The sequence below is a fragment of the Aotus nancymaae genome, unplaced genomic scaffold (genome assembly GCF_030222135.1).
Source record: "Aotus nancymaae isolate 86718 unplaced genomic scaffold, 86718_ANA_hifiasm-v0.15.2.pri h1tg000200l, whole genome shotgun sequence".
Classification (NCBI taxonomy): Eukaryota; Metazoa; Chordata; class Mammalia; order Primates; family Aotidae; genus Aotus; species Aotus nancymaae.
The window spans coordinates 406,548-432,288 of NW_026988615.1; the positions used below are offsets into that span (position 1 = coordinate 406,548).

General features: G+C 53.2%; 1 protein-coding gene across 1 annotated transcript in view; it reads right to left on the reverse strand.

The window, feature by feature from the left end:
* Positions 1–12,299, reverse strand: part of LOC105733681 (protein MGARP-like) — a 57,249-nt gene extending 44,950 nt beyond the window's left edge. Inside the window, exons 1-3 of the mRNA XM_064371862.1 lie at positions 12,145–12,299; positions 10,200–10,415; positions 9,817–9,905 (exon numbers count right to left, since the gene is read on the reverse strand). The gene's annotated coding sequence lies outside the window, so the exon portion shown is untranslated. The remainder of the gene's footprint in view (positions 1–9,816; positions 9,906–10,199; positions 10,416–12,144) is intronic.
* Between the last annotated feature and the right edge of the window lie 13,442 nt (positions 12,300–25,741).

Here is a 25,741-nt window from a genome sequence, read left to right on the forward strand (position 1 = left end):
GCCCTGGACCCCGGCACCTACCCAGGCCCAGGGCCCCATCACCTCCCCGTCCAGAGACCCAGGCCCCCGGCACCTACCACGTCCAGAGACCCAGGCCCCCAGAACTTAACCTGTCCAGAGTCCCTGGACCTCCGGCACCTATACCTGTCCAGAGACCGAGGCCCCCTGGCACCTACCCCTGTCCAGAGACCCAGGCCCCCCAGCACCTGCCCCTGTCCAGAGACCCAGGCCCCCCGGCACCTGCCTCTGTCCAGAGGCCCTAGAGCCCAGCACCTACTAAGTCCCAGGCCCCTCAGCACCTTCCCCGGTCCAGAGACCCAGGGCCTCCAGCACCTAGCCCTTTCCAGAGGCCCTGGACCTCGGCACCTGCCCCTGTCCAGAGACCCAGGCTCCCCGGCACCTGCCCCTGTCCAGAGACCCAGGCCCCTGGCACCTACCCCTGTTCAGAGACCCAGATCCCGGCACCTACCAGTGTCTAGAGACTCAGGCCCCATGGCACCTACCCCTGTCCAGAGACCCATGCGCCCCAGCACCTGTCCCTTCCAGAGACCCAGGCCCCCGGCACCAACCCATCCTGAGACCCAGGCCCCCCGGCACATTCCCCTGTCCGTATGCCCTGGACTCCGGCAGCTAACCAGGCCCAGGCACCCCAGCACCTACCCCTGTCCAGAGACCCAGGACCCCTGGCACTCCTGTCCAGAGACCTAGGCCCCCAACACCTACCCTGTCCAGAGGCCCTGGACCCCGGTACCCACCCCTGTCCAGACTCCCATGCCCCCCGGCACCAACCCCCGTTCAGAGACCCAGGCCCCTGGCACCTGCCCATTCCAGAGACCCAGGCCCCCTGGCACCTATCCCTGTCCAGAGACCCGGGCCCACGACACCTACCCCTGTCCAGAGACCCAGGCGCCCCAGCACCTACCCCTGTCCAGTGAACCAGGCCCCTTGGCACCTGCCCCTATCCAGAGGACCTGGACCCCGGCACCTGCCCCTGTCCAGAGGCCCAGGATCCCGCACCTACACCTGTCCAGAGACCCAGGTCCCCCAACACCTATCTCTGTCCAGAGGCTGAGGTCCCCCTACTCCTACCCCTGTCCAGAACCCCGCATCTAACCCTGTCCAGAGACCCAGGCCCCCAGCACCTACACCGTTCAGAGACCGAGGACCCCTGGCATCTACCCCTGTCCAGGCACTCAGACCCACGGCACCTGCCTCTTCCAGAGACCCAGGCCCCCCAGGACCTACCCCGTCCAGAGACCCAAGACCCGTGGCACCTACCCCTGTCCAGAGACCCAGACCCCCAGCACCTACCCTGTCCAGAGGCCCTGGACTCCAGCACCTACCCAGGCACAGGCCCCCCAGCACCTATCTCTGTCCAGAGACCGAGGTCCCCCAGCACGTAGCACTGTACAGAGGCCCTGGACCCTGGCACCTACACCTGCCCACAGAACCAGGCCCCCTGGCACCTACCCCTGTCCAGAGACCCAGGCCCCCCAGCAACTAGCCCTGTCCAGAGACCCAGGGCCCCTGGCACCTACCCCTGTCCAGAGACCCAGGACCCCGGCAGCTACCCCTGTCCAGAGACCCAGGCCCCCCGGCACCTATCCCTGTCCAGAGACCCAGGCGCCCCTGCATCTGCCCCTGTCAAGAGACCCAGACCCCTGGGAACCTGCACCTTTCCAGAGGCCCTGGACCCCGGCACCTGCCCCTGTCCAGAGACCCAGGCCCCCAGAAACTACCTCTGTCCACAGACCCAGGACCCCGGCACCTACCCCTGTCCAGAGACACAGCCCCCCCAGCACCTGCCCCTGTCCAGAGACACAGGCCCCCGGCACCTACCCCGTCCAGAGACCCAGGCGACCCGGCACCTACGCCCGTTCAGAGACCCAGGCCCCCATGACCTGTACCTGTCCAGAGACCCAGGCCCCCCGGCACCTGCCCCTGTCCAGAGACCCAGGTCCCACAGCACCTATCCCTGTCCAGAGACCCAGGCGCCACGGCACCTGCCCCTTTCCAGAGACCCGGGTTCCCAGGAACCTGCCCCTGTCCAGAGGACCAGGACCCCGCACCTACACCTGTCCAGAGACCCAGGTCCCCCAACCCCCACACCTGTCCAGAACCCGGCACCTACCCCTGTACAGAGACCCAGGCCCCCCCACACCTACCCCTGTCCAGAGACTCAGGCCCCCGGCACCTACCCTGTCCAGAGACCCAGGACCCCGGCACCTACCTCGTCCAGAGACCCAAGAGCCGTGGCACCTACCCCCGTTCAAAGAACCATGCCCCGGCACCTGCCACTTCCAGAGACCCAGGCCCCCGGGCACCAGCCCTGTCCAGAGACCCAGGCCTCCTGGCACCTACCGCTATCCAGAGACCCAGGCCACTCACCACCTACCGCTATACAGAGACCCAGGCCACTCGCCACCTGCCACTGTCTGGAGGCCCTGGACTCCGGAAACCTACCCAGGCCCAGGCTCCCCGGTACCTATCCCTCTCCAGAGACCCAGGCCCCCATTACCTGCTCCTGTCCAGAGACCCAGGCCCCCTGGCACCACCCCTCTCCAGAGGCCATGGACCCCGGCACCTACCCAGGCCGAGGCCCCCAGCACCAACCCCTGTCTAGAGACCCAGGCCCCCCGGCACGTACCCCTGTCTGGAGACCCAGGCCTCCTGGCACCTACCGCTATCCAGAGACCCAGGCCACTCGCCACCTGCCACTGTCCAGAGGCCCTGGACCCCGGCATCTACCCAGATCCAGGCCCGCCAGTACCTATCCCTGTCCAGAGACCCAGGCGCCCATTACCTGCTCCTCTCCAGAGACCCAGGCCCCCTGGCACCTGCCCCTGAACAGAGGCCCTGGATCCCGGCACCTACCCAGGCCCAGGCCCCCGGCACCAACCCCTATCCAGAAACCAAGGCCCCCCGGCATCTACACCTGTCCAGAGACCCAGGCCCCTGGCACCTACCCCCGTCCAGAGACACAGGCCCCCAGGCACCTACCCCCATCCAGAGACACAGGCCCCTGGCACCTAACCCGTCCAGAGGCCCAGGATCCCTGGCACCTACCTCTGTCCAGAAAACCAGGCTCCTCGGCACCTACCCCTGGTCCAGAGACCCAGACCCCTTGGCACCTACTCCTGTCCAGAGACCCAGGCCCCTGGCACCTACCCCCGTCCAGAGACACAGGCCCCCTGTCACCTACCCCCATCCAGAGACACAGGCCCCCAGCACCTAACCTGTCCAGAGGCCCAGGACCCCTCGCACCTACCCCTGTCCAGAAAACCAGGCCCCCGGGACCTACCCTGTCCAGAGGCCCTGGACCCCGGCAGCTACCCCCGTTCAGAGACCCAGGCCCCCGGCACCTGGCCCTGTCCAGAGATCCAGGCCCCCTGGCACCTGACCCTGTCCAAACACCCTGGACCCCAGCACCTACACAGGCCCAGACCCCCCGGCACCTGCCCCTTTCAGAGACCAAGGCCCCCCGGCACCAACCCCTGTCCAGAGGCCCTGGAACCCGGCACCTACCCAGGCCCAGGACCCCCGGCACCCACACCCGTCCAGAGACCCAGGACCCCTGGCTTCTACCCCTGTTGAGAGACCAAGGCCCCCGGGACCTACCCTGTCCAGAGGCCCTGGACTCCGGCTCATACCCCCGTCAAGATACCCAGGCCCCCGACACCTACCCCCGTTTAGAGACCCAGGTCCCCGGCACCTGCCCCTCCCGGAGATTCAGGCCCCCCGGCACCTACACCTGACCAGAGATCCAGGCCCCCCAGCACCTTCCCCTGACAAGAGGCCCTGGACCCCGGCACCTACCCAAGCCCAGGACCCCTGGCAGCTACCCCTGTCCAGATACCCAGGCACCCCGGGCACCTACCCTGTCCAGAGACCCAGGACCCCCGGCACCTAAACCCCTCCAGAGACCCAGGACCCCCGGCACCTAAAGCCCTCCAGGGACCCAGGACCCCCGGCACCTACCCCTGTCCAGACACGCAGGACCCCTGGCACCTAACCGTGTCCAGAGACTCAGGACCCCCGGAACCTAGCCCTGTCCAGAGGCCCTGGATACCGTCCCCTACCGCTGTCCACAGACCCAGGCACCTCGGCATCTAACCATGTCCACAGACCCAGGCCCCCCGGCACCTACCCCTGTCCAAAGACCCAAGTCCCCCGGCACCTACCCCTGTCCAGAGACCCAGGCCCCCCTGGCATCTACCCCAGTCCAGAGACCCAGGTCCTCTGGCACCTACCTCTGTCCAGAGACATAGGTGCCCCGGCATCTGCCCGTCAAGAGACCCATGCCCCCGGCACCTGAACATGTCCAAATGCCCTGGACCCCGGCACCTGCCCCTCTCCAGAGGCTGAGGACCCCCAACACCTACCCCTGTCCATGACCCCGCACCTACCCCTGTCTAGAGATCCAGGCCCCCGGCACCTACCCCTGTCCAGAGACCCAGGCCCTCGGCACCTACCCCGTCCAGAGACCCAGGCCCCCCCGGCAACTACCCCTGTCCAGTGGCCCAGGCCCCCGGCACTTACCCCTGTCCAGAGACCCAGGCCTCGGGCAGCTACCCCTGTCCAGAGACCCAGGCCCTCCGGCACCTACCCCTGTCCAGAGACCCAGGCGCCCCCGCACCTGCCCCTGTCCAGAGACCTAGGACCCCCGGCACCTGCCCCTGTCCAGAGACCCAGGTCCCCTGGCACCTTGTTCTGTGCAGAGGCCCTGGACCCCGGCACCTACCCAGGCCCAGGCCACCCGGCACCTACCCCTATCCAGAGACTCAGGCCCCCCAGCACCTACCCCCGTCCAAAGACCCAGGCCCCCAGGCCCCTACCCCTGTCCAGAGACCCAGGCCGCCTGGCACCTACCCCTGTCCAGAGACCCAGGTCCCCCTGCACCTACCCCCGTCCAGAGACCCAGGCCCCCCGGAACGTACCCCCGTTCAGAGATGCAGGCCCCTGGCACCTTGCCCTGTCCAGAGGCCCTGGACCCCGGCACCTACCCAGGCCCAGGCCTGGATAAATTGCAAAAATTTTCACCCATTTTGTAGGTTACCTTTTCACTTTGATGATAATGTTTTTTGAAAAGTTAGCAAAGTAGATAGATCACAAACAAAACTAATGAAGAAAAAAGAATCAAATAGACACACAAAAATGATAAAAGATAGATCACCACTGATCCCACAGAAATACAACTACCATCAGAGGATACTATAAACACCTCTACACAAATAAACCAGCAAATCTAGAAGAAATGGATAAATTCCTGGACACGTACACCCTCCCAAGACTAAAACCAGGAAGACATCGAATCCCTAAATAGACCAATAAGAACTTCTGAAATTGAGGCAGTAATGAATAGCCCACTAACCAAAAAAAGCCCAGTACCAGATGGATTCACAGCCGAATTCTACCAGAGGTAAAAGAAGAGCTGGTACCATCCCTTCTAAACTATTCCCAACAATAGAAAAAGAGGGACTCCTCCCTAACTCGTTTTATGAGGCCAGCATCATCCTGATTTCAAAACCTGGCAGAGAGACAACAAAAAAAGAAAGTTTCAGGCCGATATTGCTGATGAACATGATTTGAAAATCCTCAATAAAATACTGGCAAACCAAATCCAGCAGCACATCAAAAAGCTTATCCATTACAATCAAGTGGGCTTCATCCCTGGGATGCAAGGCTGGTTCAACACATGCAAATCAATAAACGTAATCCGTCACATAAACAGAACCAACGACCAAAAAAAAAAAAAACACGATTATCTCAATAGATGCAGAAAAGGTCTTTGATAAAATTCAACACCCTTTCATGCTAAAAACTCTCAATAAACTAGGTGTTGACAGAACTATCTCAAAATAGTAACAGCCATTAATGACAAACCCATAGCCAGTACCATAATGAATGGGCAAAAGCTGGAATCATTCCCTTTGAAATCCAGCACAAGACAAGGATGCCGTCTTTCACCACTCCTATGCAACATAGTATTGGAAGTTCTGGCCAGAGAAATCAAGCAAAAAAAAGAAACAAAGTGTATTCAAACAGGAAGAGAGGACATCAAATTGTCTCTGTTTGCAGACAACATGAGTGTATATTTACAAAACCCCATCATCTCAGGCAAGCAGAGAGCCAAACCTTGAGTGAACTCCTCCCATTCACAATTGTTACAAAGAAAATAAAATACCTAGGAATACCACTTACAAGGGAAGTGAAGGACCTCTTCAAGGAGAACTACAAACCACCGCTCAAAGAAATAAGAGAGGACACAAACAAATGGAAAAACATTCCATGCTCGTGGGTAGAAAGAATCATTATCGTGAAAATGGCCATACTGTCCAAAGTAATTTATAAATTCAGTGCTCTTCCCCTCAAGCTACCACTGATTTTCTTCACAAAGCCAGAAACAACTACTTTAAATTTCATATGAAACCAAAAAAGAGCCCGTATAGCCAAGACAATCCTAAGTGAAAAGAACAAAGCTGGAGGGATCACACTACCTGACTTCAGACTGTTCTAAAGAGATACAGTAATTGGTAGAAACTAAATATGTAGACCAAAGGAACAGAACAGAGACCTCAGAAATAACACCACGTGTCCACAACCATCTGATCTTCCACAAACCTGTGAAAAACAAGCAATGGGGAAAGGGTTCCCAATTTAATAAATGATGCTGGGAAAACTGGCTAGCCATATGCAGAAAACAGAAACTAGACCCATTCCTTACATCTTATACAAAAATTAAGATGGATTAAAGACGCAAACATAAAAACTAAAACTATAAATACCCTAGAAGAAAACCTAAGCAATATCATCCAGAACATAGGCAAGGGCAAAGACTTCATAACTAAAACAGCAAAAGCCATTGCAACAAAAGCCAAAATTGATAAATGGGCTCTAACGAAAGAGCTTCTGCTCAGCCAGTCTCTGCCCCTGTTGAGAGACCCAAACCCCCGGCACCTGCCCCTGTCGAGAGGACCAGGACCCCCGGCACCTACCCAGTCCCAGGCCCCCCGGTACCTACCCTGTCCAGAGACCCAGGCCTCCGGCACGTGTCCCGTCCATAGACCCAGGACCCTGGCACCTGCCCCTGTCCAGAGGCCCTGGACCCTGGCACCTACCCAGGCCCAGGTCTCCTGGCACCTACCCCCGTCCAGAGACCCAGGACCCCCGGCACCTACCCCTGTCCAGAGACCCAGGCCCCCTGGCACCTACCCCCGTTCAGAGACCCAGGCCCCCCAGTACCTGCCCCTGTCCAGAGGCCCTGGACCCCGGAACCTACCCAGGCCCAGGCCCCCCGGCACCTACCATCGTCTAGAGACCCATGCCCCCGGAACCCACCCCCATTCAGAGACCCAGGCCCCAGCACCTGCCCCTGTCCAGAGACCCAGGCCCCCCGGCACCTACCACTGTCCAAAGACCCAAGACCCCCAGCACGTACCCGTGTCAAGAGACCCAGGCCCCCCGGCACCTGCCTCTGTCCAGAGACCCAGGTCCCCCGGAACCTACCCCTGTCCACAGACCCAGGCCCTCCAGCACATGCCCCTGTCCAGAGGCCCTGGACTGTGACACCTACCCAGGCCCAGGCCCCCTGGCACCTACCCCTGTCCAGAGACCAAGGCCCCCTGGCACCTGCCCCTATCCAGAGGCCCTGGACCCCGGCACCTACACAGGCCCAGGCCCCCCGGCACCTATCCCTGTCCGGAGGCCCAGGACCCCAGCACCTACCCCTGTCCTGAGACCCAGGCCCACGACCCGTACCCCTGTCCAGAGACCCAGGTGCCGTGGCACCTACCCCATCCAGTGAACCAGGCCCCGTGGCACCTGCCCCTGTCCAGAGGCCCTGGACCCCGGCACCTGCCCCTGTCCAGAGGCCCAGGATCCCACACCTACACCTGTCCAGAGACCCAGGCCCCCGGCACCTACCCCTGTACCCTGTACAGAGGCCCTGGACTCCAGCACCTACCCAGGCACAGGCCCCCCAGCACCTACCTCTGTCCAGAGACCCAGGCCCCCCGGCACGTAGCACTATACAGAGGCCCTGGACCCCGGCACCTACACCTGCCCACAGACCCAGGCCCCCCGGCACCTACCCCTGTCCAGAGACCCAGGCCCCCCAGCAACTAGCCCTGTCGAGAGACCCAGACCCCCCGGCACCTACCCCTGTACAGAGACCCAGGCCCCACGGCACCTATCACTGTCCAGAGACCCAGGCGCCACGGCACCTGCCCCTTTCCAAAGACCCGGGTTTCCCGGCACCTGCCCCTGTCCAGAGGACGAGGACACCGCACCTACACCTGTCCAGAGACCCAGGTCCCCCAACATCTACACCTGTCCAGAGGCCCAGGTCCCCCAACACCTACCCCTGAACAAAACCCAGCACCTACCCCTGTACAGAGACCCAGGCCCCCCGGCACCTTCCCCTGTCCAGAGGCACAGGCCCCCGTCACCTCCCCATCCAGAGACCCAGGCCCCCGGCACCTACCATGTCCAGAGACCCAGGCCCCCAGAACCTAACCTGCCCAGAGTCCCTGAACCCCCGGCACCTATACCTGTCCAGAGACCGAGGCCCCCCGGCACCTACCCCTGTCCAGACACCCAGGCCCCCCGGCACCTGACCCTGTCCAGAGACCCAGGCCCCCTGGCACCTCATCCTATCAAGAGGCCCTGGACCCCGGTACATACCCAGGTCCAAGCCCCAGCACCTACCCCTATCCAGAGACCCAGGCCCCCCGGCACCTACCCCTGTCCAGAGACCCAGGCTCGCCAGCACCGACCCCTGTCCAGAGACCCAGGCTCGTCGGCACTGACCCCTGTCCAGAGACCTAGGCTCTCAGCACCTACCCTATCCAGAGACCCAGGACCCCTTGCACCTACCCCCATTCAGAGACCCAGGCCCCTGGCACCTGACCCTTCCAGAGACCCAGGCCCCACGGCACATACCCCCGTCCAGAGACCCAGGCCCATGTGCACCTACCCACGTCCAGGGACCCAGGACCCTGGCACCTACCTCCATTCAGAGACCCAGGCACCCAGCACCTGCCCCTGTCCAGAGGACCTGGACCCCGGCACCTGCCCCTGTTCAGAGGCCCTGGACCACCGCACCTACCCAGGCCTAGGGCCCCCGGCACCTACCCTTGTCCAGAGACCCAGGCCCCCCGGCAACTTGCCCTGTCCAGAGGCCCTGGACCCCGGTACCTACCCAGGCCCAGCCCACCTGGCACCTACCGCCATCCAGAGACCCAGGACCTCTGGCACCTACCCCTGTTCAGAGACCTAGGCCCCCGGCACCTACCCTGTCCAGAGGCCCCGGACCCCGGCACCTACCCCCGTCCAGAGACCCAGGCCCCCAACACCTTCCCCCATTCAGAGACCCAGGCCCCCGGCACCTGGCCCTCCCAGAGACCCAGGCCCCCCGGCAACTATCCTGGTCCGGAGACCGAGGACCCCGCTACCTACTCAAGTCCGGAGATCCAGGGCCCCCAGCACCTGCCGCTGTCCAAAGGCCCTGGACCCTGGCACCTATCCAGGCTCAGGCCCCCCGCAGCTACATCTGTCCAGAGATGCAGACCCCCCGGCACCTACCCCTGTCTAGAGACCCAGGCCCCCCGGCACTTACCCTGTTCAGAGACCCAGGACCCTGGCACCTACCCATATCCAGAGACCCAGGACCCCGGCACCTACCCCATCCAGAGGATCACTTTGAGCTGAAGGCAACATAGCAGAAACTTCTGTCCCCTCCCCCACCTTCCACTACCCCCCTCCCTTTCCCCATCTCCTCCAAAAATACAAAACTTAGCCAGACATGGTGGCAGGCACCTGTAGTCTCAGCTACTCAGGAGGTTGAGGTAGAAGAATCACTTGAACCCAGGAGACAAACGTTGCAGGGAACGGAGACCGCAGCCAGCCTGTGCAAAAGAGCAAGACTCCATCTCAAAAAAGAAAAATCAAGTTTAAGAGGAACCCCAAAGCAAAAATCCCAACCCTTTTTCTCCCAATCACTGAAACACCAGGAAGGTGTAATAGTTTTGCAGCATACCTGTAATAGGCTGACAGTGACCCCACAAGATGCTCATAACCTAATCTCAGGAACTGGTGAACATGACCTCATATGGTAAAAGGGACTTTGCAGATATAATGAAGTTAAGGATTTTGGCAAGGAAGATTATTCTGGCTTGTCACAGTGGGGCTGATGTACTCACCCAGATCCTTATCAGAGCAGAGCAGGTGATGGAGAGCGATGGGAAGTGTAGTGATGGAAGCAGAAACCTCGAGTCATTCAAGAAGGGCAGCACAGCTGAGGAGTGCAGGACGCCTCCAGGGCCAGGAAACTCATGCTCCTACAGAGCCTCAGAAGGTACCTGCCCTGCTCCCACCTTGAGTCAGTGGGACTGACTTTAGAATTCTGGCCTTCAGAACTGTAAGGGAATACATCTGTGTTGCTTTTTTTTTTTTGAGACAGAGTTCCACTCTTTTTACCCAGGCTGGAATGCGATGGCACGATCTCGGCTCACTGCAACCTCCGCCTTCCAGGTTGAAGCAATTCTCCTGCCTCAGCCTCCTGAGTAGCTGGGATTACAGGCATGCACTACCACGCCCAGCTATTTTTGTATTTTTAGTAGAGATGGAGTTTCTCCATGTTGGTCAGGCTGGTCTCGAACTCCCGACCTCAGGTGATCCGCCCACCTCACTCTCCCAAAGTGCTGGATTACAGGCCTGAGCCACCACACCCAGCTACGTCTATGTTGTTTTAAGCCCTAATTGTGTGGTAATTTGTTGCAGCAGAAACAGGAAACTAGTATCGTAGTGAAGCCTCAAAACCCACCTGAAGGGGCAGGGGCTGGGTGCAGTGGTTCATGCCTGTAATCCCAGCATTTTGGGAGGTCAAAGTGGGTAGATCACTTGAGGTCAGAAGTTTGAGACCAGCCTGGTCAACATGGTGAAACCCCGTATCTGAAAAAAAACTAGCTGGTGTGGTGGCACATGCCTGTAACCTCAGCTACTTAGGAGGCTAAGACATGGGAACTGTTCGAACCTGAAGAGGGGGAGGAGGAGGTTGTAGTGAGCCAAAATTGTGCCACTGCACTCCAGCCTGGGTGAGAGAGCCAGACTCCATCTCAAAACAAACCCCACCTGAAGAAAGTTTTTCCAGTTCTGTCAGCAGTCCCCCACACAACCCCCAGAAGTAGACATTTCTTCTTCAGGGTTTTTTTTTTTTTTTTTTTTTTTTTTTGAGATGGAGTCTCACTCTGTTGCCCAAGCTAGAGTGCAGTGGCATGATCTCAGCTCCCTGCAACCTCTGCCTGCCTGGATCAAGCCATTCTCCTGTCTCAGCCCCCTGAGTAGCTGGGATTAGAGGCAAGTGCCACCACACCTGGCTAATTTTTGTGTTTTTAGTAGAGACACGGTTTTGCCATATTGCCCAGGCTCTGCTCAAACTCCTGGCCTCAAGTGATCTGTCTCAGCTTCCCAAAGTGCTGGGATTACAGGTGTGAGCCACCAAGCCGAGCCACGGACTTTGTTATTAAATAGCCTAACCCAAGTGGGGCGCCGTGGCTCACACCTTTAATCCCAACAACTCTGAAGGCCAAGGTGAGAAGACGGATTGTACTGAGGAGTTCGAGACCGGCCTGGGCAACACGGGGGCAAGACTCCCCCCATCTCTACAAAAAAATACAAAATATTAGGTCAGGCATGTACTGTGCCTGGCTAATTTTTGTATCTTTTGTAGAGACGGGGTTTTGTCATGTTGCTCAGGCCGGTCTCACACTCCTGATTCCAAGCCATCCTCCCGCCTCGGTCTCCCAAAGTGCTGGGATTACAGGGCCCAGGCAGCCGCAATTTTTCTTTAAGCAGTCCCCCAATGTCGCACGCTTGGATAGTTTTCTTTTTTAGTTTTGAAGACAGGGTTTACCTCAGTCTCGCAGGCTGGAGTGCTGTGGTAGGATCACAGCTCACTGCAGCCTTGAACCTTGGGGTTCAAGTAGCTGGGAGGCTGAGGTGGGACTACAGAAATGGGGTCACACCACTTTGCCAGGCTGCCCTTCAACTCCTGGCCTGAAGGAAACTTCCCACCTCCCCAGGGTCCGGACACACTTTTTCTATTTTTCACCCACATAAACGCGGTGCTGGGTCGGAGTTTGTTACCTACGCTTCTCCAGCCAGCAGCACACAGTACGCAGCGGGAGGTGGAGGTTACCGGGCTCTGCTCTACGGAGAAGACAACGCAGCTCCTAGACGACACACCTCCGCGTGAGGTCGCCGGAGGCCCGCCTTTGTGACGTTGGCGGGACCCGCCGCCATGACCTTTTCAGAGGCCGGCCCCTCACGCGTAGCCAACTGGAAGTAGAGGCGGGGCTGCTGGTTCTTCCAGGAGCGCGCATGCGCGGGCTGGTGACGGAGGTTGCTGCAGAGCGAGCACTTCCGCGTTGTCCGAGCTCCCGGCAAGGGAAGGGCTCGCGGTCCCTGTTCTCCTCTTGGCCCCACCCCCCGCACCGTTTGCCCCTGGACTCCCCCGTGGGGACCGGCTCGGCGTCTCTGGTCTCCTGCTGCCACCCGGCACCTTTTGGTCCTGGACTCCGCCGTGGGGATCCGCTAGGGTTCCTGGTCTCCTCCTGCCACCCCCGCACCGTTTGCACCTGGACTCCCCGCCGGGACCGACTCCCCGTCCCTGGTCTACTCCTGGCCACCCCCGCACCATTTGCCCGTGGACTCCCCCGCCCAGACCGGCTCGCCGTCCCTGGTCTCCTCCTGCACCCCCCGCACCGTTTGCCCCTGGAGTGCCCCGACAGGACCGGTTCACCGTCCCTGGTCTCCTCCTGCCACCCCCGCACCATTTGCCCCTGGACTCCCCCGCTGGGAACGGCTCGCTGAGCCTGGTCTCATTCTGCTCCCCCCGCACCGTTTGCCCCTGGACTCCCTCGCCGGGACCAGCTCACAGTGCCTGGTCTCCTTCTGACCCACCCCGTACCATTTGCCCCTGGACTCCCCTGGTTTCCTGCTGCCCCCCCCCCCCCGCACCGTTTGCCCCTAAACTCCCTCGCCGGGACCGGCTCGCCTTCTCTGGTCTCCTGCTGCCACCCCGGCACCTTTTGCCCCTGGACTCCCCCGTGGAGATCCGCTAGAGTTCCCTGGTCTCCTCCTGCCCCTGCCGCACCGTTTGTCCCTGGACTCCCCCGCCGGGACCGGCTCCCTGTCCCTGGTCTCCTCTTGCCACTCCCGCACCGTTTGCCCCTGGACTCCCCCGCCGGGACCCGTTCACCATCCCTGGTCTCCTCCTGCCAACCCCGCACCATTATCCCCTGGCCTCCCGAGCAGGAACCGGCTCGCAGTCCCTGGTCTTCTCCTGCCCCCCAGCACCATTTGCCCCTGGACTCCCCCGCTGGGACCGGTTCACGGTCCCTGGTCTCCTCCTGCCACCCTCGCACCATTTACCCCTGGACTCCCCCGCCAGGACCCGCTCGCCGTGCCTGATCTCCTCCTGCCCGCCCCCGCACGGTTTGCCCCTGGAATCCCCCGCCGAGACCGGCTTGGCGTCCCTGGTCTCCTCCTGCCACCCCCGCACCGTTTGCCCCTGGACTCCCCCGCCGGGACCGGCTCGCCTTCTCTGATCTCATGCTGCCACCTGGGCACCTTTTGCCCCTGGACTCCCCCTCGGGGATCCGCCAGGGTTCCCTGGTCTCCTCCTGCCACTCCCGCACCGTTTGCCCCCGGACTCCCCCGCCGGGATCGGTTCGCACTCCCTGGTCTCCTCCTGGCCCCTCGCACCGTTTGCCAGTGGACTCCCGCGCAGGAACTGGCTCGCAGTCCCTGGTCTCCTCCTGCCCCCACTGCACCATTTGCCCCTGGACTCCCCCGCCGGGACCGGTTCACCATCCCTGGTCTCCCCCTGCACCCCCCTCACCGTTTGCCCCTGGGCTCCCGCGCTGGGACCGGCTCGCCATCTCTGATCTCCTCCTGCTCCCCCCCACGGTTTGCTCCTGGACTTCCCCGCCAGGACCGGCTCGCCATGCCTGGTCTCCGTCTACCCCCCCACACACCGTTTGCCGCTGGACTCCCCCGCCGGGAGCCGCTCGCCCTCCGTGGTTTCCTGCTGTCCCCCTTGCACCGTTTGCCCCTGGACTCCGCCGCCGGGACCGGCTCCCTGTCCCTGGTCTCCGCCTGGCGACCCCCGCGCACCATTTGCCCCTGGACTCGCGCGCCGGGACCGGCTTGCCGTGCCTGGTCTCCTCCTGCCCCCCCTCCCCCGCACCGTTTGCTCCTGGACTCCCCCGCCAGGACCGGCTTGCCATCCCTGGTCTCCTCCTGCGACCCCCGCACCGTTTGCCCCTGGACTCCCCCTCCGAGACCGGCTCCCCGTACCTGGTCTCGTCCTGCCCGCCCCCCCCGCAACGTTTGCCCCTGGACTCCCTAGCCGGAATCGGCTCGCTTTCTCTTGTCTCCTGCTGCCACCTGTGCACCTTTTGCCCCTGGACTCCCCCGTGGTGATTCGCTAGGGTTCCCTGGTCTCCTCCTGTCACTCTTGCAACGTTTGCCCCTGGACTCCCTCTCCGGGACCGGCTCCCTGTCCCTGGTCTCCGCCTGCCTCCCCCCCCGCACCATTTGCCCCTGGACTCGCGCACCGGGACCGGCTCGCCATGCCTGGTCTCCTCCTGCCCCCCGCACCGTTTGCCCCTGGACTCTCCCGCCGGGAAAGGCTCGCCAACCCTGGTCTCCTTCTGCTCCCCCCGCACCGTTTGCCCCTGGACTCCCCCGCCGAGACCAGCTCACCGTGCCTGGTCTCTTTCTGACCCACCTCGCACCATTTGCCCCTAGACTCTCCTGGTTTCCTGCTGCCCCCCCCCCACACACACCGTTTGCCCCTGGACTCCCCCACTGGGACCGGCTCGCCGTCTCTGGTCTCCTGCTGCCACCCCCGCACCATTTGTACCTGGACTCCCCCGCCGGGACCGGCTCCCTGTCCCTGGTCTCCTCCTGGCCTCCCCGCGCACCATTTGCCCCTGGACTCCCTCACCAGCACCGGCTCGTTTGCCCCTGGAATCCCCCGCCGGAACTGGCTCGCAGTCCCTGGTCTCCTCCTGCGACCCCTGCACCGTTTGCCCCTGGACTCCCCCTCCGGGACCAGCTCCCCGTCCCTGGTCTCGTCCTGCACCCCCCCCGCACCGTTTGACCCTCCACTCCCCCGCTGGGACCGGTTCACTGTCCCTGGTCTCCTTCTGACCCACCCCACACCATTTGCCCCTGGAATCCCCCGCCGGGACCGCCTCGCCGTCCCTGGTTTCCTCCTGCACCCCGCCCCCGCACCGTTTGCCTCGCACTATTTTTTCTTTGAATTCTATAATTATTTGTTTGAGTTGCATATTTTTTTCTTGTATCACATATCACAAACTTAATGTTTTTCTTGAAAATAAGAAGAAAACTAAAACAACTTTTCCTCAAATAAAAATCGTTGTTGTTGCGATTTGATGCAATTTGATGTTGTGAGTTCCCTTTGCTGCTTTATGACCCATTTTGAACTCAAGTAAGAAAATCACTCCAATTTGCTGTTTGTCTAACATTATTTCCATAATCTAAAAAAATATAAAATAAACAGCAAGAAATAAGTCATTAGCAAAAAACATGAAGTGAGAAGTGCACTTTAAAATGATATATGACATAACCGCATTTATTTAAGACTACATTCCAATATCAAATGGCAAACTTCAACAATGCAAAAACTGCAATTACTTTCACACCAGCCTCAAAACATGGGACGATTGTCAGGTCAAGATTTTGTCTCAAACAGTGAGGGAAGCTGAGGGTCATAAGCATTTGTGTGAGGACAGGTAGTCTGGTTTACGGTCAGAGGACCCCCTCTCAACAACCACTTGTAGACTCCAACCCTTCTTCCTGTCTTCACTCCTTTTTTTTTTTTTTTTTTTTGAGTCGGAGTTTCGCTCTTGTTACCCAGGCTGGAGTGCAATGGCACGATCTCGGCACACCGCAACCTCCGCCTCCTGGGTTCAGGCAATTCTCCTGCCTCAGCCTCCTGAGTAGCTGGGATTACAGGCATGGGCCACCATGCCCAGCTAATTTTTTGTATTTTTAGAAGAGACGGGGTTTCACCATGTTGACCAGGATGGTCTCGATCTCTTAACCTCGTGATCCACCCGCCTCGGCCTCCCAAAGGGCTGGGATTACAGGCGTGAGCCACTGTGCCCGGCCTCCTGTCTTCACTTCTTGCCACTTCTCTTCCTTTACCAGTCTGTGATTTCAGCCATAAGAATACCCCGTTGGAGCCTACATAACTTGCCTTATGGGTCCTAAATGTCACTCACCTGTTTCCCTCCACTTCCACCTCTACCTATTATATTCCCTTCATTTTTCAGCATCCACTTAAAATGATGCTTCCTCTAAGGAGCACTTTGTAGTCCACCCAATTAAGGTAGATTTCTTCCATTCCTGTGACCCATGACAATTTTGTTGTACTAGCTGTAATAATCTGACTTATATTGCACTTAGCTATTTATGAGGTTACCTCAAGCCCACAGTAAGCTTCACAAAGGCAGCCACCATGAGTTAGTCATGTTTGAATCTTCTCTTCCTGAACACTCCTTAGACACCACCTAGCCCAAGTACTAATTATTGATGGTTTGTGACGTAGATACGCTCAGCAAAAGTTCGTTGAATGCAATTAAGACTAAGGACTTTGACTTCTTCTGTTCCTATGTGCTTTGAGGTAAGGTAAAAAATGAAACTGATTTGGATGCAGTCACAGGGGCTTTTTTCTCTGGGGTTTGACTTAAGCAGTATCTGTCCTCAAAGAGTTTTTTAGAACCAGTCAGAGCATCATGGCCATTCCAGCAAGGGAGCAGAAGTGCTAGTCAGGAACCAAGAGAGACTTGTGTAGAGTCCTGAACCCCTTCCACATCATGAGAGACAGGGAAAGTCTCTGGCCAGATCATTCTTTCCAACTCCAAGGCTCCAGCTCTTGGGATTATAGCCATAGACTCAGGATGCTCATATTCTGCTTCCCTGGACTGTGCGCTCAGTCACTTGGCAAGACTAAGCCTAGCTGGGCTGGCTCATCTTCAGCAAATTTCACTCCATAACAGAAAAACAAGGCAATAAGGCAAGATGAAGCAACAGTTAGCAGAAAAGGGGAACAAGAGTTGGAGCAGGAAAGATTTGAGGACAGATAACTGAGCTCAGTCCTTAAGAGTTGGCCTCAGAGTAGCAGAAAGCATAGGTATTCTGGGAGCATGACTAAAGTTCATAGGCCAATGAACTCAATGTTCAGACTGGTAAGAACACCAGAGTGACAGGAGGAGCTGCTCTGTTGTGGAGGAATCAGAGAAAAATAGTAGTCTCCTGATGTGGAAGTGACGGTGCTGGTGCTATTTGGGTAGGAGTTGCTCTAGGGTGCTGAGGACCTCAGTCCTTGAAAAAATTTCACTCTTCAGCTTGAGCACTGACTGACAGGTGGAAAGAGCTGTGAGTATCCACACCCTTATTAATACAGCCCAGCAATGTCCCTATCCTCCCAGGATACAGGCACAGGCCATCACAGCTACAGAAATCTTCAGTGACTTGATACTGAACAGAAAGTAATATAGATCTTATTGCTTTGAGAAAATAATCAAATTATTTTCTACCCCGGATTGTTCTAGATAGAATTTTAATGTAAGCAGAATCTAAATGTTTGCATCAATCTTATTATCCTTTTCTCACAAGAATATGGTTCCAATGATCCCTGTTTTAAAGAGGATTTCTAGTGTAATTATGGGAGTATTTGCCCAACTAATCCTTTTCTTTGCTTCCTTGGCAAGGTGCTCAGTTATCATTGTTTGAGTTTAGTTCAGCTGTGGAATTTTCTTCTAACTGTACTTGGACCCTGGAGAGGCAGAGCCTTAATGGGGGCTGCCTTCTCCACATCCTGCAAGGATTGCAAAGATCCAATAAGTCAACTTTTACAGAATGCTTGGGGATCTGAAGGGTCTATTTGGGCTATAAATGTGCCAGGAAAAAAATCCTTCGATGTTCATTACTAGTGTGGTGGCTCAATGTAAATCCCATTTTCCACCTTGACACCTTATTAAAAAGTTGGAAAATCTCTATCAGGGTGAGAAAGACAACTTTTACTTGGTCGGTGGGTGGTTTTTAAAAGCCTTGGAGGTTCATTCCTAACGCAGGTCTATTCAAACATGTCAGAGGCATTTACCACTCACCCACACATGCAGGGAAGGCAGGAGACAGAATACAGAAGAAATTAGAGCCTCCAGGGTGAAAGGAGAAATTTTTATCTTTTGGCTGTAAGGAGGCCCTTCACATACAGCAGCTGTGGGTGATGTCAAGGGAGAGCTATTGCAGACCATTTCTCTGCACCCACTCAGTGGGGAGGAGTAAGATACAGCCCAGGGTTTTTCAAACATTCAAGTTTTCACTAAAAATCTTTATTAATTCCAAGTATTCAGCATCATTTATATAGGGCAATCACAGTTACTGATTGTTTAGATTTTGCAGAGAATTCAGGGTTTGCCATTCAAAACCAAAAACTACAAAGCAATTGAATAACTATTCGATTACACAGGAGGTCATCTGTCTCCAAACCCAAACACCTACTCTGAGTTTTGACTCTTGGGACTGATAAGATGTTAAGGTTATATTGATAACATTGATGTCCAGTCATTTGCATTTCCGGCTAACATGGAGGGGTCATGGAAACAGTTCTATGAAATCATCGCCTTAGTTTTCTACCTCCTTCCCATTGCTGGGGACCCTTTTGGGAAGCATCATTAAACTCTCCATCTACTGACAAGCTGAGATGATGGCTCAAGGCAACCCCTCCTTCCCAATCAACACTTCACCAGTTTCATTCCAATTTCATTCCAATAAAACCCAACTCTTCACTCCAGACTGTTGATCTCCACTTGTCACTCTCCTGGAGTTGGTATTTGAACTCAGCTTTTCTTCCCTCACACTTTCACTTAGCTAACCTTTCTGCCCTGAGCATCCCCTGCTACCTGTAAAAGCAGAAGATTCCCTTCACTAACTCTGGGCCTATAGAAAATGACCTTTGATCTTAGCAGCTGTTTTAATCATTTGTGTAGCTATGAAACAATCCTTGAGGCTGGGTACTTTCTAAAGAAAAGGAGTTTATTTGGATATGGCTCTGCAGGCTGTACAAGAAGCATGGCACCAGTAACTGCTTCTGGTGAGGGCTCAGGCTGTTTCCACTCATGGCAGAAGGCGAAGGGGAGCTGGCGTGTGCAGCGGACACATGGAGAGATTGGAAGCAAGAGAAGAGAGGAAGTACCATGCTCTTTTCAACAACCAGCTGTCTCTCTCTCTCTCGGGTGCTAACAAAGTAAGAATCCACCTCCACCAGGCAGGGCATTCATCGAATCATGACCCCTCTCACTAGGTCCCACCCGCAACACTGGGGATCACACTTCAACATGACATTTGGAGAGGTCAAAAAAAACCAAACTACAGCAGTCGCCCAGCCTCCAGCCCAAGAAAGAAGGAAAGATGGTGACTATGTACCAGAGTAACAGAGGTAGACCCTCTCTCTTTTCCCTCCACTGTCTCAGAACCTCTTCTTTTGTAGCGAGTATAAAATCAAATGAGACTGCAAATACTGAGACCACCCAAACAGGTTGCCTCGTCCTTTAGTGTAAAGCATCGTTCAATGCCTTTACGTTGTCAGCATTGCCCACCAAAAGGAAAAGATAATCTGGATTTTGTCAAGCTTTCCATACAAATTTACCTTTATGCTGAGGATAAATTTTGTTCCCAAAGGGTAATTTATTCAAAAAACTGCAAGTGTCTAGGAAGAGGGACTTATAATGAAGATGCCTCTGTAACCATTGCTACACTGTGTCCTGACATTTCTAATGAAGCCTAGAGCCAGAAATAGATTCTTCAGGAGCATGGGATGTGTCTAAGCAGCTAGATTAAGTCTATTCTTCTGGAATTGTGCCTCTGCCGAGGAGGCGTCTGGGGGCTTCTGTATCAGTGGGATTCTCAGTGGGCTTCTGGAACTGCCTTTGATTTACTCATGAGCTCTCTTGATGATGTAGCAATGGACAAGCTGAGACCACAAACACATGTCCTTTCTTTCACAGCAACTCAGAAAAAAAAAATACCTCCATTTCTAGGCAAGGCAGAATGCTAACCTTTTGCTATCTGTTTTATTCTCCCTTGAAATTATATTGATTTGGTCTTTCACTTTGTGATTAAGAGAGGATTTTGTTAGCAGCTGAGATGTGCTGCTCTTATATTTATCATTGTTATTGAATCCACCTTGAAATCCTTGGGTAGAGAGTTGGAATGTTTTGGAAAATTAATTAAAAGAAGACTTAATTTTTACAGCTTGAAGAAACCAAGAAGGTTCACCATGGGGATTGTAGGCCCTTCCATATTCAGTAGGAAACTCTAGACATTTTCAGAGAGAGAGAATTAAAAAAAAACTTGTGAAGTAGGTGTGAAAAAAATCACTGTATAATTTTGCTTAAAAATTGTGGTTTTCCAAATGTCTTCTAAAGAAAACATACCACTTTAAGAAATCATTTAATGTAAACTGGAGAAGCTAGGGTAGAGAATAATCTTTAGAGGCTTGAGTGTGGTATGCAAAATAATTTGAAATAAACTGAGATTTAGAAGCCACAAAGAAAAGTGGATGGGAAGGTGGCTGGATGGTGGCCAGGGAGATATTTTTCTGGTTGAAAAGCAGCCACCATAGGCTTTTATGCTGACACAGAGTGCGGTCTTCTCACCTATGAGGATACATGGAATGAGCTGCCGCAGAGATGGAAGGGAGAGATGCATCAATTTCACTTCTCGTGGCAGAGAGGAAGCTGCGCACAGACAACAATTACATGGGGTAGAGTGAGGCCATCGTTCATGCAAAGATAGTGCAAAGATGGAAGGCAGGACGGTGACTAAGTGCCTCCAGCCACGCCAGCAATGTAAGCAGAGGCCCACGGGCTAGACTGGAGAATTCATGCCCAACCTGCAGAGGGCAGCACAGCAAGACCCCAGCCAGTCATCATAACATACGAATACAAGGTTGGAATGGCCAGATCTGACAGTCCAAGAAAAGCCAGGAAACTGGATTTTGATTTGAAATTTCACCTACTTTAAGAGGTCAGCCACACACCTAAAACTTTTTTAAAATGTTGTTCTGAGGGCATGGAAATTTTCATGAATACAATAGGACAAAGGCAACGGGGTTCTTACCACTGAAGACAGGAGGAAATTGCAAATGCAAGACATTAGCAAAGGCTTTTATGATAAAACTTCTCTAAAGCCTCCATGCTGGGGCCAAACACTCACAGTCTTGTGTGCATCCCTGAACTTTCTAACCTCAAGTATGGAAGTCAAAACCAAAGTTACATTACCTAGTGATTGATAACAGTTGAAGCAAAATACAGGATCGCTTCTACACAGCAAGAGGTTAAATATGTATGCTGTTGTTTGAATCAAAAGTTATACTCTGGTGGAAAATTCATGAATGACTGAATTATGTGTTTTGTGTCTGGTATCTCTGTGATTTGCATGCTTAACCACCTGGACCACATTATCATAATCAGGTAGCACTGCTCACCTGATGGCAGCTGTAGAAACTTTGGACATAACATTTGGAAAGAAATAATGAGTCCTTGTAGGGCAAGCCTTGCAAACTTTAACTTATACAATGATGGAAATTTTCAGTGGAGTTGGAATTTCTTTCTACACTCGATTGAGTTTGAATATTGCTTCATCTCACAGCAATTGTGCTTGCTGTAGGAAGTTTATTCTTTCTGTCTAACGTCTCAACCTATGATAATGCACCCTGTGGAGTTATGTAGGAGGAGAAAACACTTCTATTATGTCCTTGTAGTAGATCAGATTATTACCCAGAAATCTTCACTTCCACTGCACCTTCGCATTTATACTTCCCTGCCCCTGAACTTTGGTCTTAGCCTTAGGATTTGCTTTAACCAATATAATATTAATGATGTGATGTGAGCAAAGGCTTGAAAAGCACTTGGGTGATTGGCTGTGTTCTCCTGGTTCTGCCATCTCTATGAGACTTACTTTCTATAAGTAACTACTACTTCTTTAGCTCAGAATAAATGCTATATGGACTAGAGTCACCCAGAAAACCCGGCCAGACCCACAGTTGAAGCAATGTGCCCCATGAAGCCCAGCGTACAAGATCTGCCCCAATCAACACACAGATCAAGGAGAATAAATGAATGTTCTTTTAAGAATATTCTTAAAAGTTTGGGAAATTTGAAAATTTCCATCATTGTATAAGTTAGAAGTTGCAAGGCTTGCCCTACAGGGACTCATTATTTCTTTCCAGACGTTATGTCCAAAATTTCTACAGCCACCATGTGAGCAGTGCTACCTGATTTATGATAATGTGGGACAGTTGGTTTGATCCACATTAGAGTTTGGGAGGGCTCTATTATGCAGCATTATTCTAGTAGCAGCTAATTGATATACTCCTTCTCATAATAAATTAGGCTTTTTGCCCTTTAATTGGTCCGTAATTAGCTTGCTTAGCTGGGGTTTGAGCATTCCAGCCAATATTGTGGGTGGAAGGTATTTTAAAGTCTTCGGAGAACTAGACAACATTTAGAGGGTCTAAGTTAAGCAACTGGTTTACTTTCAGACAGGCTACTGTGGGCTCACCTGCACCATCAATTCCAGATCAGAAAAGTAGAATCTAGGTGTCATCCTCTCCATAATCCCCTACTTCATCTGCCCCACCATCCATCCAACCATTCACTAATCATTGTGCTGATCCACTTCTCACGTCGATCTCAATCCTTCCAATGCACTTCGTTTTTATTGCCAATCATCCTGGGCTAGTTCATCAGCATCTTTTGCTTAGATTAGTGCAACAGCCTCCACTCTGCCTCATCCAATCCATGTTGCATCTTGCTTCTCCCCTCGCCTGCCCCCCAGCTTTATAACACTTCCACAACTTCCCGTTTCCTTCAAAATAATGTCCAGCTACCCTACCAAGGCTTACACGGTCCTTTGTGATCTAGTCCCTGAATCCCCTGCTAACACCTCTCACCACCTCTCCCCTAACCTACTCCAGTCTTTACATGCTGCTCTATCAGCCGCAGCCCTGTCTCTGGGCCTTCACACTACTTCCTAGGCAGGGCGCCACTCTCACGACACCCTTCTGTCTTTCTGTCATTTCAATTCTCACACTCACAATGGGTTTATGAAGAGGTCTGAAACATGAATGGAGGTTTTTTTTGATTGCTTCCCCAACTAAACTATGGTAAATATCCTTTTCCTTCCTCATATCAACAAAGTGGGCAGATTCCATTACTATTTAATAAAATTATGTTATCAGAAACCCATTCAGGTTGAAACTCCAATCTTAAACCAAATTCCAGTTTCCTTTCCCTAAGACCCAGCAATGCTTCAGCATAATGATTTCAGAGTGTGGGAAAGCCATTGATCTGATCTTAGAGTGGAGTTGATGGAGTGCATTGTCTGATTGCCTGCGAAGACCCTCTCTTTTGGGACTCTGGGTTTTCCAGAATATTGGGCTGGTGGGGGATAAAGACAAGGAAAGGGATGGGTGTATCTTACTTAAATGGCATTACAGCCAATGTCTTCATGTAGCAGACATCCAAATACTGATACTTTTGTGGTACATAGTGTGGATCTATAGGAGGATCCTTTAGGGGAAATACCATTTCCCTGACATGGTCCACATCCAGTTATCTCTCTTTTAACTCCCTTGGTCTCTGCCCCATTTCCCTCCTCGCTCCCACCACTGAAGTACCCATTGCTTCTGGGCTCTTCTCACTAGCAAGCTGCTCTCTTGGATGGGGGCACCCATAATTTTAGCCAAATATTTAAGGAACTCTAAAGTTATTTTAACAAAGAAAACTGGACAGTATTGTTACAAATTGTTTTTGAAGAATAAACTCTGCTTTTAAAACGTTTGCTGGTAAACTAGAATAGCAATGATCAAATCACTGATAAGGTACTGGATCTAGTTGTATTTTTTAATCAGTTCTAGGATAATTTGGTCATTCACGTCTATCCCTGCCCACATTTTAAAAGTTTTCCTGATGTAAATGAATGGGAATGAGCATTATGGATAGTTTGTTTTGTTATCAAACATTCTTTAAAATACCTGGAGTAGATGAGTTCTAATTCCAGCAGTCTCTTTAATCTCTAAAGCCCTGGGAAAGTAGGACAGGATATTCAAGTCACCCAACAATGGGGAGCCACCTAAGTAATAAGATCTCTGGCTGGGGAAATAATGCCTGACTCTTCGCCTCTTAGATGCTGGCAGATGAAACAAAATACAGCAACTTTCGAGTGTTTTGTTCTGTGCACAATTGGAATTACACCAGTACAAATTGATAGACCATGAGGCCAGGTGCTTCACCTGTAGGTTGAAGATCAGGATCTACTAAACCTGTAAGGAAAAGTGGATTCAAATCCATCTATCTGCCAATCCACTCTCTTTTCATCTGGCCAGGGGGCACCCACCTCCCAGCTACCCACATACTGAGATGGACCCCCGTCTAACTCATGCTTCCCAGACATGGGACATTTTGTCTTTATCCTTTAATTATCTCAGAGTGGTAGAATCTGAAGCCAAATCCCAGCTCTGTTGCTCACTACGTGAGCAATCTTGTTGAGCCTCAGTTTCCTCATCTGCAAAGGAGAAATAACACTAGTGCCTACCTCAGTGTTACTGTGAAGACTAAATGAATTAACACATGGTTTGCAAATTTTTCTCCCATTCTGTAGGCTGCCTTTTCATTTTGTTGATGGCTTCCTCTACTGACAAGCCTTTCAGTTTGATGTAGTCCTACTTGTTTATTTTTGCTTTTATTTCCTGTGCTTTTGGTGTCACTTCTGAAAAATCATTGCTATAACCAATGTCAAAAACGTTTTTTTTTTCTATTTTCTTCCAAGAGTTTTACCATTTCAGATCTTGCAGTTAAGCCTTTAATTTATTTTGAGTTAATTTTTATACAATGTAAGACTAGCATCTAATTTTATTTTATTTTCTTATGTGTAGATGTCCAGTATTCCCAACAACATTTATTGAAAAGTCTTGCCTTTCCCCATTGTGTATTCTTGGCATACTTGTCAAAGATTAGTTGACCACATATATGTGACTTTACTTCTGGGCCCTCTATTTTTTCCATTGGTCTGTATGTCTGTTTTTATGCCAGTACTACATTGTTTTGATTACTATAGCTTTGTAATATAGTTTGAAATCAGGGAATATGATGCTTTCAGCTCTGTTCTTTCTCAAAATTGCTTTTGTTTTCAGGGTTATCTGTGGTTCCATACAAATTTTAGGGTTATTTTTTTCTATTGCTGTGAAATATGTCATTGGAATTTTGATAGAGATTGTGTTGAATCTGTAAATTGCTTTTGGTTGTATGGACATTTAAAATTTTTAATTCTTTGAATTCATGAATACAGAATTTCTTTTCAGTTATTTGTGTCTTCTACAATATTTTATAGTTTTCAAGGTGCAGATCTTTCAACTCCTTGGTTCAATTCATTCCTAAATATTTTATTCATTTTGCTGTTATTGTAAATATAATCATTTTCTTAAATTTTTGGATAATTTTTTCTTAGTGTATAGAACTATAATTGATATTTGTATGTTGATTTTGTATCCCGCAACTTTACTGAATTTGTTTACTAGGTTTAAAGGTTTTTGTTTTGTTGGCTTTTTTTGTTGTTATTGTTTTTGCTGGATATGGTGACTTGC